Source organism: Polistes canadensis, unplaced genomic scaffold, assembly GCF_001313835.1.
Source record: "Polistes canadensis isolate GaletaPanama2010 unplaced genomic scaffold, ASM131383v1 scaffold_17, whole genome shotgun sequence".
NCBI lineage: Eukaryota > Metazoa > Arthropoda > Insecta > Hymenoptera > Vespidae > Polistes > Polistes canadensis.
In genome coordinates, this window is record NW_014569564.1 from 1,150,137 (window position 1) to 1,167,057 (window position 16,921).

The following is a 16,921-nucleotide window of genomic DNA, read 5'->3' on the forward strand; positions in this document are numbered from 1 at the left end:
ATTAAAAATGACATGATAATTTATATTAATTGCACAAAATGTTAATATTTATTTTTGCCCGTCCATGAAACGTTCACTGATAAAAAATAATGATAAAGATATCTCAGCAACAAACAAAATTAAATGAATAAATTAAAAAGAAAGAAAAAAAATAAACGAAATAAGTCTGAGAATGTCCGATCTTTAGTTCGTGCTCGTTAAAAGTACATTAGCGTTGGCTATATTTTAATGGAATTTCAACGGGAATGGTAGATCCTATTTACACAAAATGTATTGCTAGATAAAATATCAGGTATTCGATTTACGAAGGACACTGGAATTCGTGATCGATCTTTTTTGATTATAATCAATCTCCCGTAATGAATCTCTCTCTCTCTCTCTCTCTCTCTCTCTCTCTCTCTCTCTCTCTCTCTCTCTCTCCCTCTCTTTGTCCAGCGTACATTCGTATTTTAACGTAATCGATAAAATATACGCGTGATAAAGTTTTAAAGGTTTCTACTCGCATCGGAGTTTCACCTCTATAGAGATATAATTGATTCATCGCGAGTAAATTAGGCCAAGCACGTTTCTGCTTTCGTGTTTCAAAGCTATTTTCAAAGGACCAATTTCATCTCATTACGCCTAGAAATGCATACTTCTGTTTAAAGTAAAATAATATCATATGAGAATATGATATAAATTTTTACGATTTATTTACTATTAATAATACCGAAAAATAAAATATTAATAAAATAAGAATAATATAAAAAAAAATAACAATAACCAGAGCTATTCGTATATATGAGAATAGATTGAAATGGTTTTTTTTCGAACGAATCACCCATCCATTTTACTAACCGTGCCCACGTTAGTTGATATTAGTGACCTGATGGAAACTGTAATTTATTTAATGGGGTTATACCATTTACAAAAATTGTAAATTTCGATCAATATAATCTGTATATTTTATATTTTGTATAAATGTTGAAAAAAAAGAAAAAAAAGAAATTGGCCCATGGGGGGATCGAACCCACGACCTTCGCGTTATTAGCACGACGCTCTAACCAACTGAGCTAATGGGCCGATGTATCGGATGGTGTACGATAATACGAAGACAAAAAAAGAGTAGAAAAAAATATTTGAACTGTTATAATTATATATTTTTATATATACGACGATATAAAAAAGAAAAAATATTTAATTTAAAAAGAAAAAATAGAGAAAAGGATCGATGACGCGAAACTATTCCTATACGTGAAAATGAGCAAAAAGAAAAACAATAAATAACGTTGAATTCAAAAATGAAAAATATAAAGTAAAACTCTGACGACGCCTTGTTATTCCCATAGGTATACGAAAGTTAAAAAAGAAGAACAAAAAAAATGAGAAGTAATCAGCAAAAATAGACAACAAACAATGGCGCTCGTATTATTCTTAGGTATGATAATGGTTATAGGTATGTATATAAAACGTAAATCGTATACGGTTATTCAAAATTATCGAAGCGATCATCCGTCCGATTTAAGGATGTACTTTTCCTTGTGCACGTACGTCGATCATCGGCTTTGATCGTCGCGATCATTTTCACACGAACCTACTGAAGATCACTGACATTAGCGAGCGGTGGTGAATCAGTGCGATAAAGCGTTCGCACGTGTTCCGCTCGATTTAGTCTAACTCTGCGTTATCAAGCTTTGATGTCCGGCGTTTAGATTCTCTATCTCTCTCTCATTCTCTCATTCTATCTCTTTCTCTCTCTCTCTCTCTCTCTTTCAAGCAAAATGCTCCCACGATCATTGTCTGTTCAAGATGAGCGTCTCGAATCATTGATACGTTCATGACCATAAAGAAAATAATCCTAATCGACTGTTACTCGAGATTTTCTATCCTTTTTCATTCCGCAAAAGAAAAAGATGAAGGAAAAGAAATAAGAAGAAAAGAATAAGACACGCTTTTTCTCGATATTTAATTTGTCGAAATAATTTTTCATCAGAATGAGAATACACTATATATTATAATATATAATATTATTTGACTTCGCACAGAGAACTAATTAGACTTTTGTTCGGATTACTTCAAAGTGTCAGTGAAATGGGGGTGGCAGTGGAAGGTTGGAGTAGGGGTAGGAGGAGGTGGGGGGCGGAAGAGGGGGAATGGTAGGAGGTTAGAAGGATGTAATACTCATCAACGAACGAAAGGGCTGCACAGAAAAAAAAAGAAAAGAAAAATTGTAGAAAGTAATGAGAGAGGACACGACAGGAGGGAAGTTATTCGACTTTCAAAGCGAGTAATCCTCGTCGGAGGACAAGTTCGTTTCGTATCGCTACGGGAACTCGTAACTTTGTCCGGTCACCGTGGACCGCCTCGAGAGCTGGATTAAACTTGAGTTTAGATATGAATTATGTTACGCGCCGCGTTTTCCGCGCACGAGGAACAATGAGTTGGTAAAAGTAATGAAACACCGTCGCCGTGCCGTGTCCTGCGAGCTTTCCAGCTTCCGTGTCTGAGCCAGCGTAACGATTTTTTCTTTTTTTTATATTAAAAAAAAAACAATCCCTTTTTTCTTCCGAGAAAGAGTAAGAGAGAAACAAAGACTTTCTTCCTTGCCTTTCTTTTTTTTTTTTATTTTTTTGTTTGCTTTTTTGGGAAGGTCTTTTTTTCTACGCGACGAGAGAGAAAGATGAAAAAAGAAAAGTACGCGGATTTCTTTTACATTTTCGCGAGTTACCGGAAGGAAGAGAGTGACACTCCGTGAAACCACTCGACGACTAAGATAAATTATAGACTTGGCCCCTTCGCGAGATGATTTTTATCTCTTTTATCTCCCCTTGAAATGTCCTTTATCATTTAATTCCGTATTTAGTTGATTTTAATTAAACGATAATACCAATCTCACGTTGATGAATTTTAAATATTAAAAATCATATATAAAATATATCGATAAATTATATTATTATCTTTTGTATTTGAAGAGATTGGGTTATTATTATGAAAGTTAATTCGTTTATAAGATAGAATCATGATATCAATTATGATTTTGTTTTCCTTTTTTTTTTTTTGTAATTGTACCACAATATCGATTCCATCGATTGTAACAATATGAATTTTTTTAAGTTTTGTTTTTGTCAAACTGAAACAATCTCTCTCTCTCTTTCTCTCTCTCTCTCTCTCTCTCTCTCTTTCTCTTTCTCTTTCGAAGATTTTTTAAGAACGAGTCTACCTTTCTGGATTATGATTCTCCACTCGCTGATGCGATCACTATAATTACGTGACGTCGCGGTCGCTATTAATGGCTATCTTATTGCAGCATCTAATTGCACCTGCTGACCGCTCGAAGCATTTTTCGTGGTCCTTCTCCAGGAAAAGGCCGCAGGATCTTCTTCACCATTCGCACGTAAAATCTTATACAGTGAACTTTCAATGATTATGTCTGACAGGGATGTAACATTTATACGTATCAATTTTTGTTCATATCTTATCCTTACAAGCTTTAATTGTAATTAATGTTAGACTAAATCGGGTTAATTAAATTCTATGAACAAATACAAAAGAAATTGAAAAAATGAATAATTAAACGTTAAATTTAGATCTCGCGAAATTTGAAATCATGGATTCGTTAACGTAATATTTTCTTATACTCGTTTCCTCTCTTTCTATCTTCTCACTTTTCATGAATATCTCTCCGCTTATCTCTAAACGTTTTGATAGCACAAGATCGATATGCAACTCTGCCAAGGAAGAACTTCGTGTTTGCGAAACCTCGTCCTCCGAGTAACGAAATTACATGCTTCGGTATAGGTCGTTTGTTCGAGCCCGCTACGATCACTTCTTGAATGTAATACGTGATCTTCGTCAGTTCAACAGCTAATCTTTCTTTTTCCTGCGATATATTATCTTTATTCAACAATGAACTCAACGATATAGCTTTAGAAATAAATATTCTTTTTTTTTTTTTAATTATCATTAACAATAAACATAAACACAAACAATAATCAATGATACTATTACTATAAAATATATGATAATAAAATAAACGATAAAAGATTAAAACGAAAAATTAAATATTTTTTATTATCTCTGAGTATACATAATTTTCATTACAAATAAAATAACATAAAATAATTATTAATTAAAATCGAAATAAAGTCAAATGCTTGGAACCAACGCGCGACTAAAGTGAAACTAAGTAAACTAATAATTTTATTGAATTATATTAGATTATTAATTAATGTTTTTTTGCACATTTACACTGTACCCTAAAACTAAAATTATTAAAAGTATCTCTACACATACACATATAATATGCTTAAAATATTTATTTCATATATACATACATTTGATTTTTTAACGAATTGTTGGATAAATGTAAGTGTTCCATTTAATTATTTAAAAAAAAAATCAACGTGTCAGATGTATTAAAAGAAAGTGAATAATAACTAAACATGTAAATAAATTTAGATAAAATTTAGCATAGCCATTAGCTCGAAAAAATACTTAAGTTACAATATTAATAACAATAAAATGAATGAAAACGCAAATAATCTCAATTACCCTGGTCTCACCGCGAAAAGGTTTCTGTTTTTGGAGGTTAGGTCTTCATTTCTACATTTATTTTTCTAACAAATTCATTTTAATAATATAATTTAATTAGGAAGAAATGTAAAAAATTTTATTCTAAAAACGAGTTCAAATTTTTGTCTCCAACTTATTATTAAATCATTCTTATCAATGACATTATTGTATTTTTCGTGTCGTGGTTTAAATTGTTTGTGCCCGTTGCGTGTTGCTGTCTCGTATTTCTCCTATCGTTTCCTCACAAGTCTTGTCCGATCGATATTTTCCCGTTTCTCCTTCTTACTGAAATAACGCGCTTTTATCAAAAACCTTTTATTTTTTGTGTCGCTTGAAAATTGTTGGTACCCTACCGAAAGAAGTTTCATTTCGATAATATCAAACGATATATAAATGTTACATATATGGATAATATATGAATGGTCGTACCAGTTAGAAAATGTGTCTCGAACAAGTAAACCGGCATATATTCGAGACACCATAGCAATGATCGTCTTTCGTGGTATATACCAGCGGAAATAGTGGCGATATCGTTGGAAACGCAAGCAGCAAATCCGTTCAGTCGTACGCCGAAAAAGGGATTAGAGCTTATATCTGAGCATCATCGCCACCGAGTATCAAACTTTTTTCTACCTAATCGGATTAAAAGCCGAGAGGGGAAGGATGGATGAAATATATATATATATATCCTTTTGCTCTTTTCCTCTCTTCCCTCTCTCTTCCTCTTCTAGACTTTCCTTGCGATATAGTTGGAAACCGAATGTATATCCGGCTTCAATCGTTCGTGGAATGCATGCTTTGCAATCCGAAATGCGATCGAACAAAACGACGATATTAATATTTTAGTCTTTTCCTCTCTCTCTCACGTATATTTTCATTTATTTGAAATTTTAGGATTTTATACAAAGTATTCTAAAAACAATGAATATTGTATCATCTACTTCTTGCAACAAAATTTTGAAAATAATTTAATGATTTGTGAAACGCGTTTAGATACCCCTATAAATATATAATAACATGAAAATTACATTTTATTTCATATTTATTTACTACGTTTAAACACAATTGTAAGAAAGAATTAGATTTTATTTCAGTATTCGTAAGAAAAACCATGCAAATTTTTACTTACCTTAGTTTTGTTTTAAATTACAATATGAAAATGCATAAATGGATTCTTAATATGTTTTTCTTTGAATATTATAATAAATGTATATATTATACTATTATCCTATAAATGATTTATATATTTCCAAAGAGAAATCTTTCATCTTTTTTCTCCCGCACAAACGGATATTTCGTCACTCGAACAAAAGCTCGAAGGATCTTGGACGCCATTTTCGAAGAATTCTATGAATTTCGACTTTATTGGCCTTTCCTATTGTCATCGGTGAAAGGAGGAATAGAGTATCTTACACGGATACATACAGACGACCTAAATCGAAAAAATATTCTACTGTTCGTGATCCGTTCACCAATAGACTTACGGCGTCATTTTTTTTTATTCTATTCTCCATAAGAATTCCTTTCTTTTATTTCTTCTTTATTATTCTATCCCTCCTTTTTCTCTCTATCAGAACATCCTTTTGAATTTGGAAATTTTTCATATAACTTGTTTCTTAATTTATCTTCTTTGTTTCAATAACTATTAGATGCAGCAATTAATAATTTGGTACTTTGATATTATTTAAATTCATTGCATTAAAATCGTCATGTTTTTTTTTCGCCAAGAAATACGATGTTTTTTTTTTTTTTAATATAAAATTTGTTCGTCGATTTATCCCGAAATATCTCGAAACTTTATGATTTCATAAAATTCCTAGTTTACTTTTCCTGTATCCTACTCTTTTTATACTATAACCTTTTCTAGAAACGTTGTGCAAAGATCAGTGCAGCATGGAGCCGACGACTTGCTTATTGGGAAAGCTTGAACTTCTCTTATTGGGGTATCTCGATTGGAAATGAAATGGAAGATATCGGAATCCTCAAAACTCGCTAGCCCTCTTCTAGGTAGGTTGGTAGGTAGATAAGTAAGTACTAGGTATGTAAGAAGAAAGTAGATACTATATATAAAAGAGAAAATGCAAGTCGGGGGAACGTATTATTTTCGTATCGTCCCTTCGCCACTCTCCAATTCGCGATGAACTTCTATCGAGCTATTCGACCTTCCTCTTTATCCCTTCATATCAAATCGACCCTTCTTAAATCCGCCATCAAGGGGGAAATGATATTTTCTTAGCCTTCTGCCTTAGAAATACTTTATTTCGATGAAACTCTCATCTGTGTTCAATCACCGTTACTGTTATCGGTATTCTCGATCTGATTAAACCTAAAGATTATGTTCTCAGAATGGTAAATTTATGTAACAGTAAGTAATCAAATTAGTTATTTAGTTCTAATTGTTTTTTTTTCTCTCTCTATCAAACATATTTAAAATATTATGATTCGCAATTGCGAATTATATTGTAATTCATTACTTATTTAAATAATATGTTTATTATTATTCAATTGATGAAAATCGGTTATTGCGTTGTTGTTCTTTTTTCTTTTTTTCTTACGTCTAGTAAATATAAGAAAAAACAAAATGTAACTCAGGCCCGCAGTACATGTATTATTTTTAATTAAAAATAAAAATAACTTATTAATTTTTTAATCTATCTCTTTTTTTTTGTGTTTTTCAAATGGGAGATGAAAAGATCGTGTTTGTCAGTTACATATTCATTAAATCGTGAAAAGATTGCAATATCCTTTAGAAGTCGATTTCTATTCTATGCTAGAAATCTTGGAATTCTCATTTTGTGCCTACTCAATCGTAAAACACGGGGAATGAGAAGAAAAAGCTAAGAGAGAGAGAGAAAGAAGAAGAAGAAGATCCGAAAGGAACGTATTTCACTGGTGCTAATTTTGGTGCTCGCGTAAACCAGAGACTCGTTGTCCTTCTTCAACAAGAACAGCATTTGATCCTCGAAGCTGAACGACCTTAGAAAGTAACGAGTCCAATCGAGACGTTTAATTCCGTATCCTCATAGAATCGTGAATTTAAGAACGTGAATCGACTCCCCGAGGCTATCGTCCTATAATCGATTTCTTTCCTCGTAAAAGATTGGAAAACCTTAATTGGAGTTGATCCACGGAAAAGCACGTGTTTCTTCGAATAGCGACGAACGAATATATTTTGGATACTACAAAATTTATATTTTTTTCTTTTTTTCTTTTAATTATCTTTTGATGAATTTTCATTAATGTCAGAAAAATATCTGTGATACGTATAAACGTTAATCTTCCATCGGTACCGTGGGTCTCTTGCTGTCTTTGAATAATTATTTTTATTTTTAAATTAAATTTATATAATTAAATTTAAACTATTAGATAATATAATATGTTATAGAAATTTCAAAGAGTAGTAATAAATTTTTGTAAAGTTTTTAATTAACAATAACATTGAAAAACCCAACCTCGTAGCGTTAGTAAAATGACGACAAAGGGTTAAATTCAAATATCAATGTAAAAATGTTTTCAATTGTATTTCATATATTATTACGAGCGGGTTTAAGTTGTCGTAGGTTATAGAACGTAAAGGCCGTTTCCAGGTGCTTGGAATTTGTTAATAATTTTTGACATTGGTCTTGGTCGAGAGGTCGTTAAGTGAATTACGTGCTTTGCGAGCGCATATTCAAAGAGAGAATATTAATTATATACGAAATCTAAAGTTTACTTATTTGTTTAATGTTCCATTATTAAATCGGAAGTAATTTCTTGTTGTTTTACGTTAATATCTGCGGTGATATTACAATATATTTACATTAAATTCAGCCGAAAAGTCACTAGACCATTTAGAAATAAAATAACTCTTTAACGTATTCAAAATTCACGTTTATTCTTTTATATAGAATAAACATACTTCTTGGCACACAAGAAGTTATTGGAAAATAATTTTTCATTACTTTTCATAGATTTTATCCTTTCAATGGTCTCTATTATTTTGTTTTAGACAGTGACAAAATTATTTGCAAAAATGTGATTATACTTTAAACGTGGATTAAGAACTTCATCGCCGCGTATCTATATTTTTTAAATATTTATTTTAAAGAAATTGTTAAAAAACAATCTAAGTTTTTAATTGATCGTTACTCAAGTGTACGTGTGGTCCAGAATCGAAGATAGCTCGTGACTCGACCGTTTCACGTGCTAAAGAAAATAACTATGATAAAAGAAAAGGTTTCGATTAAATGTACGCGGAAGTTAGAAGCTTCTCATATCCCTGAGGGGATCGAGAGGTAGTCAGTAGCTCGAGTAATCTTCGTCGACGCGTTCGTGTACAATATCGAATTGGTACTACTATTCAATATATATATATATATATATCTATATCTATATATAACTATACATTTATATAGAAATACATTCTACACACGTACATATCTACACATAAACCTGATGGCAATAAATCATGATTTATGATAAGAGAAGTTCCATTGAAATGAAATAGATGTGCAGCTTCATCGTACTCGGTAAGACGCCGACAATGCGCGTTTGCAATACTCGTCGACCCATGTCCTGTGGTTCCCTAGTTATATCCTTCTACCCTCCGGCAATTGATTTTCCTTCCTCGTAACTCACGCACGAGTGCAAGCCTCAAAATGCAATTCGATTCTTTGTGTATCGGACTGTGAATAAGAAGGAAATTATAGCGCGTGCGTTATGTAAAACTAAATTTATGCTTCTTCGGAAGAACATTCGATTATGAATTGAACGAAATCGTTAAAGAACATTTTCCATTCCATTCCATTCCATTCCGATAAACTTTATCCAACCTTCGTAGATAAGATTTATAATTTTTAATTAATAATCTAACTTATCTCGTACATTTTCTTTTATCTTATCAAACTTCTCTATTATATTCTTTCTTCGAGAAAGAAATTCGAGATTGTAAAGAAAACTGAAATCTAATGATAAATTTATGATTAATCAAAAGAAATCTTGATTATGAATTAAAATATATCTTCTAACGTTAAAGAATTTTAATGAAATCTCATATCAAACGTTTTTACCATAACTATTTATAGAAAATTGATAATCAAATTTAACTCGATCACTTTCTTCTCGATCATAGTTTTATTTCTTTCTTTATTCAAGAGGAGATTTTAGATTGTCGAGAAAAATGAAATTTGAATATCGATGAAACGTAAATATGTATATGTATGTAGGTAGTACATGTACTCAGAAAGTGCCATGACCACGGATCCGTTTTTCCCTTCTCGAGGTTGACCCAACAAATCCGAAGAGCCCATTATCCGTGTCTCATCCATAGTGATGCAGATTACAATAACAAATAGACGTCGGGGTCGTGACCCGACGATATCGCGGGACGAGGATCTTCGAGTTTGCTTTCGTTCTCTTTCTCGATCTTCTTCTCGATTCCTCTTTAGATTTCTCTCTCGATCTCACTCGGTAACGGTGTCATCGTCGTTTTCTCTTATGTTTTCAATCGCGAATCAAAAAATAGAATAAAGTAGTAGAATGTTTAGCCATTTTTTGTGTTAATTTTTGCAACCCAAACAAGTATCATAAAAACATAATTCAAAATAAAAATAATAAGATAAATCTTGTTGATCTATCGATCACACATAAGCAAGCAATCCAGTCTGATTAATCAAAGTAAAAAAAAGGTCTCTTGTGTAAGGTAAATGACAAACAACAAACAAGGTTGTTCTTCCCGTGAAAGGTGTTAGATCGAAGAAAAAAGATACTCGAAGGAGTTGTTCGTAACCATCGAGGTTAATGGGAACTCCGATAGCTAACGCTTATGGACCGAGACTCCTGCTGTTAACATACTATCGTAGATCTGCCTTCGAGGATCCCACGAACGCGTTAGTTGCTAGTATACGTGTGATAGTTCCACGCGAATATGTGACTTCGAGTAAATTTCTCACGATATCTCCGTTATCATGAAAGTAAGAAAATGAACGACTTAACAGGTTACACGTTTTCCTTAGGGTCTTATTATTGTATCGATTAGCAAAGAACGATTAATGTCTAAAAAAAAAAAAGAAAGAAGATCCGATTTCTGACACGAAACATTTGTTTTATCATATAGATATCACGTCAATTATAATCAATTAAAAAAGATCAATTACTCGAAAAAAAAGGAAAAGGAAACGAAAAAGAAGAAGAAAGAATTATAAGTATATGTTGAAAGATTGACTTGATTAGACCTTACGGTATGTTAACCTGTATGATCAGAAGCTCCCTACGTTACGTCTAACGAACGTTAATTTCTATGTCGAATCATGGTTCAATCATTTGCATCAGTCAGTCTTCTTTCCCAAGATACTAACGGACATGGGAGATACCCAGAAGTTCATTTGTGGATAACTTCAAAGTGAAATAAATCGATCTACTAGCCATTGGCAGCCGATGGAAAATAAGAGGATAGAATAAGGATGGAATGGAAGAGGGTCCAATGTTGATGCTGCGAAGATTCGTTCCTTCTACCTAGAAGTATATACAAGCAAGCAGCGTTCATAAAGTAATGGATGCTGCTTGGTACGTCACGCGACTCGACAAACACGTCACGGAACAGAGATCTATCTTAGCGTGGCCCAGGGCCAGCACGTTCATCGTAAGAGAACAGCCTCCTTATAGCGGTACGCCGCCATTACGGTGAACGACGGTTTATTCAACTCTTCGTGTACGTTCTAACATCGCGTTGCCCAACTCACACTCACTCTCTCTCTCTCTTTCTCTTATAGTTATTCTCCTTCTCTCTCACTCCCTCTTGAAATCGTGCCTAGCAAATAACGGCAGCCCTCTGGTGGTTCGTGGAAAACGCGAAATTGATTTTACTCCCTTGATTTATGCAAGACGATCCTTGGAAAAATATGAAGCCTTATGAAGGATGGCCTTTTTCCACTTCAACCCTCCAAAATCCGGAGATTCGTCTCATAAATATCCAGGATATCGGGGTCATCGGTTAAGCGTTTAGGCAAGTCATTCCTTTTCTCATATACTTTGGTTACCCTGAAACTAATTTTGATAACATTAAATAACATGTTACATAAAATGAATTAGCCTTTCCTACATATTTAAATGATATCGATTAAATATCTATCACTAAACCTACCGACACTTCATGTATATCTATTGTCTACCATGAGTGGTCTTAAAAAAAAATATATATATATCTTAATAAAGAATGAATTTTTAGCCAATTGGATGATAGTTAAGAAAATATTTTTTTTTGTTAGGAAATGAATAATTCACATTTTATGCATTTTCACGGTATATTTTTATTTTTACAAAATACAGGACGCGGTCATTTGACCGCCAATGGGATAAGTTTAGTGTTTAATTTAATACTTGTAACGAATAATCCAAATAATCTAAATGAAAGATATACGAATTTTATGACATGCGATCGATCGAAGAATTATACTTCGATCAAATTTCTCGTACGGTAATGTTCGTTAGCAAGAACCGATAATTTTGATGTGGCATTAACAATCGGCATACATTATTGATCGGCATATGCAAAATGACAATCAACGATCTGCTCTGGGAATATAACCCAAAGTGCAAAAGCATGTTCCCTGTTAGATTTGATCCGTACCGAATTACAATATAAACTAACGCTATATTCCAAACACTTATTGTTAGCCCAGATTGTTGTAATACATATCTAATTAAAAATAATTACTCGGAGGCTCGAGTAAAAGGTATTAACGAATCTATTAAAGTATTAGCGGTTACAATCCCTCGGTGTTCTTTAAGTTAAGTCAAGAACCTTTTCTTTTTCCGTTGGGGGTAGGGATAATATTATTACCGTTCCTTTATCGCCAGTTCTTTCTCATTCTTGTCTCTCTTTTCCCGCCGGGTACCAACACGTAGCCAACCTCGGTTTAATTAACGGCAAGACGATGGTACGTCGAAAAATGTCGTTTCTACGTTTTAATTACGAGACTGGTCCAACTTTCTTCTTCTTACCTGATTGGTTATCTCGTCTTTTTTTCTTTTTCAAAAATTCACTTTTTACAAACAAATACGTATTAACAATATTTCTACATACTACAAAATTCTATTAAATTTTATATTACGTAAACAAGTTTATTTATTGTCATCCTTAATAATTAACGTGTATAAGTTTAAAGTCTTAATTGATAAAATATAAGTTATAACAATGTGTAAATGAGTTTGAAAACTGTTGGAAAGCATCATAACTTACCATTCGCGAATCGTTAACCTGTAAAAGATAAATAAATTCGTCTTTGGAAATTAGCCAAGCGGCTTAAATCTTACTCCTATTCTTCATTCCTTTTCCTGTACTTTATTTCTCTCCCTCTCTCTCTCTCTCTCTCTCTCTCTTTCTCTCTCTCTCTCTCTCTCTCTCTCTTTACTTCTCTCTTTCTTTCTTTCTTTTTTTCTTCTCTTTTCTCTTTTTATTTCTCTTGGGAAAAGGAAAGTAACCGCCATCTTGGCTCTTTTCCACCTCAGTGCCTTATTAATCCTTAATGGGCATAACTTTCAACACCGAAAGAGTTTTATAGTCTTTAACATTTTACACTCATTTTTTTCTTTTTCATCAAAACCTTCTTCAACCCCCTTCCGAGTACTTTCCATCAGTATTACTACTACTACTACTACTACTACTTCTACTTTTACTTCTACTTCTACTACCACCTTCATCAACCTGGTCCTTTCCTTTCTTGGTTGCTCCCTTTACAGTCGCCCGAACCAGCCCGTGTAAAATGATAAAATGATTTAGCTATATTTGGCTTACTCTCTCTTTCTCTCTTCCTCTCTTCCCTGGTCCAGTCGTTCATGAAAAAGAAAAAGAAAGAGTAAGTAAGAAAGGAAGAGAGATAGATAGTCTACCTGCACGTTCTTTCCTTGGAATTTAATCGACATCCTCCTTCCAAAAGCATCCAAGAGACCCGTCTGGCCCCACCAGCTGGCGTTCTCAACCCGATTAAATCGTTCGATTTTGTCAAGAGTCAACTCCTTTTCTTCTACTTATTCTTATTCTTTAGTTTTCGTTTTCTTTTTCCCTCATTTTTCAAGTGACTCGGAAAAAATAAGACAATATTTAATTATAACGAGATAAAATATGTTACAGTAATTGTGACATTGGATTTCGTCCAAAAATTGACAATATTGATTCTCTAATTTATTTTATATGATATAAATGATTGTAATATCGAATAAATCATTAAAATAAATATTTTTTAAAATTTGTTTACTCATCGTTAGTCTATTGTAATAATTATCTGAAAGAGAGGTATTTAAGCTTTAAGATCGTTTAAAATGACGACGATCACACGACATCGATTAAATATTTTTATTCCAGATTTAATAATAAATAGTAACAAGATTTTTCGCAATCCCTACAATAGTATAAATGTCTTGAGTATTTTACTAGGAAATAAATTTTCGATCATTGAATAGAAACGTGAAAAGTTCAGAATAAAAAATGAGATCGTTCGTATAGCAGATATCGGCATCAAAAAATAATAAAAATTGCAAACAGGTGAGTTGCTACATTTAGATTTGAAAATAGATCACCTACATGTACAAACGGTAACACACACATTTTTTTCTAAAAGAAAAGGATAAAGATAAGATATTATTCCTGTTCATGAAGGTGTTACCCAATTGGTAGCTATATTATCCCGTTAGAAAATGAAGTTGTCCAGAGTACCGTAGCATATTCATCAACGTAGTATTATATTACTTGTCATTTTTCTACCAAGACTTATCCAACATGGATATAAGAGTTTTCGCGGAGCTCGTTATAGCTTTATGCTCGGTGTCTCGGAAATATTCAAGCGAAACGACCCCGAGCTGGCACGCGTTTACAAAAGCGACAGTAGGAGAAAGAAATAAGTGTTAGAGACAGAAAAAGAAAGAACGAGGAGAGAAACGGAGAAACAGAGAAAAACTGAAAGAGAGAAGGTGGAATGAAGGGTGAAAAGAAAAGAAAAAAGGGGAATGTTGAAAAAAGGAAAACGAGAGATCGTTCTTCGACTATGTTTCTTTTAAAAGCCGCTTTAGCAAACCTTCGTAGATAGGAAAACAACGGCAATGCTTTTACGTGTTATAAAATATTTTCCATGATTTCTTCCGTGGTATCCCTCTTCTTTCTCTTTAAGAACACACAATCTATATACGTGTTTTTGATCGTATTATTTCTTATACATTACATAAATTTGATCGATCAACAAAATTACATAGGATCATCTCCTCTCAAAAGTTACTATCTATTTTCATGATATGCAAGAACAGCAGATATATACACGAAAATAGTTTTTTCTGTATCGTATGCTTTGAAATAAATATACTTTTTTTTTTGGTACAAGTGGTGACTGTAGTCATCCGTGATTTTTCGTGAACAGAGAATATTTATAATCGTCATGGTTACCCATCGCAATTGTTTTGCACTTTGTTCATAATTATAAAACTTTACATACGAAATTACATTGTAAAAAGTTATATTTTCTAATTGCATTATGTGTGATAATTTGTTCACCTTTTCCTTTCTACGGGCGATTACAGATGTTTCGTAAGTGCACACTTTCGGCGCGGCGACTCGTTCAGCGGGAATAGCGAACCGAAAAATCGGCCCGTAATTTAATACCTTAAACCTGATTTTTTTTATAAATTCTTATTAGTTTCCAAAATAAATACGAGGCTAAGTTGATAAGTTTTAAGCCCCGACAAAAGAAACATATTTTTTTTTTATTAACATGTGTGTGTCAACTGTCATGCAAATTTTACGTGTTTCATATAAAACGTGTCTCAAATATAAAAGAATATAGTAAAGTTGGTCACAAATGAAAGAACAAACACACAGGTCACGTACAGAAAATTTGACAACAAGAAAAACAACAAAATTGTTTCTACGTTTCTGCTCAATACCTTTTAACTCTACCACGTAATTATTTTTTTTGAAACATCATTCGTAGTAATTAAATTAATCTTACTATTTTATTGTTAATTTCTTATTTTTATTGAAATTTATTTGATTTCTATTGTAAATATATAAAAGATATTGAAGTTTCTTCTACTTGAAATTGGAATTATTGTATTAATTTTATTTCATGTCAATAATCCTGTTCACGTCGTTTCCAATAAATGATATCGAACTACCGGATATCTGCCTTCTCGATTAATCATTTCATCCAGTCTTGGATTAGACGTGAATCCAACGCTGAATGCAGTTGTTGGTGATCGATCGGGAACTCGCTATAAATAGCACCGAGACTTTTAATACGTGAGATAGTTCCTATCTGCATCAATGCTGAACTCTCAGTGTCCTCTATTCCTCTTTTACACAGTGTCTCTCTTAGTCTTTATTTCTCTCTTTTTTACTCCGATGTATCTTTCTTTCTTTCTTTCTTTTTCAACCCTATCCATACACTCGGGATCTTTCATCGTTCCATTATTCGCAAGGTGCAAGTATAAAGAGAGAGAGAGAGAAAGAGAGAGGGTGGAGGAGGAGAAGAAAACCCCAACGTTGAGGAGGCTTCGTTCGTAATCTGAACGACACTTCTACGAAGAAAGAAAAGCTTTTAGAAAAGCTAACCCAACCCTTCTCATTGATCTCTTTACGCTCGTATGCATATCGGAAAATCAGCAGACATGATCGAGAAGCATGGATCTTCACATTCTATTCTTTTCTTTTTCTTTCTTTCTTTCTTTCTTTCTTACCTTTCTTTTTCTACATTTTACTTCTTTAATCTTTCGATAGATAAAAGATCGTTGGAAGATTATCTCAATTTCCAAACATACACACACACACGCGACGCTAACAACGTTAAATATTAAACGAATTTTCCAATGATTTGCATGCATGATATATAACGTGTCCGCATAATCTCCAACGTAATTCACTAAATTCGTTCTCTCCTACTGATATTAATATTCTTCGAGTATCTATACGCATCGCGAATCTTTATTGTTAGTTAACTCGAAATTAATTGTAATCGATTTTATATCGAATATCAACATTATCAAATATATATTCGAGTTTAAATAAATTAAATGAATAAAATTAAGATTCGTTAAAGTTTCGTACAATTGTCGTTCAAATTATTATAATTCTTTAGCATTACTAAGAAATACAGTAGGATGATTTTTCTCTAAAATTAGAAGAGAAAAAAGGGATTATGGGATAAGCATAAAAAGTGGTAGAAAATGAAGGTAAAAGAGCCTCGTTCCGTTTCGTTTCGTTTCGTTTTGTCGTAACGCACAGTACTCGTATGTTCTTATCGCTGGAGAAGATTTTCTTGCTTTACCCGAGTTAGCACATTATGTGTTAAGGTTGAACGAAGGAAAATGGTAGCTACCTTTAATTTCTCTTTTTACGTGTATCAATCAT

General features: G+C 32.8%; 1 protein-coding gene and 1 non-coding gene across 2 annotated transcripts in view; one reads left to right on the forward strand and one right to left on the reverse strand.

Annotated features, from left to right (window-relative positions):
* Positions 1–16,921, forward strand: part of LOC106793692 (mannosyl-oligosaccharide 1,2-alpha-mannosidase IA) — a 306,271-nt gene that overhangs the window by 128,471 nt on the left and 160,879 nt on the right. The window lies entirely within an intron of this gene.
* On the reverse strand, positions 989–1,062 carry Trnai-aau. Its single transcript has one exon. It is a non-coding gene; the product is annotated as a tRNA-Ile (tRNA).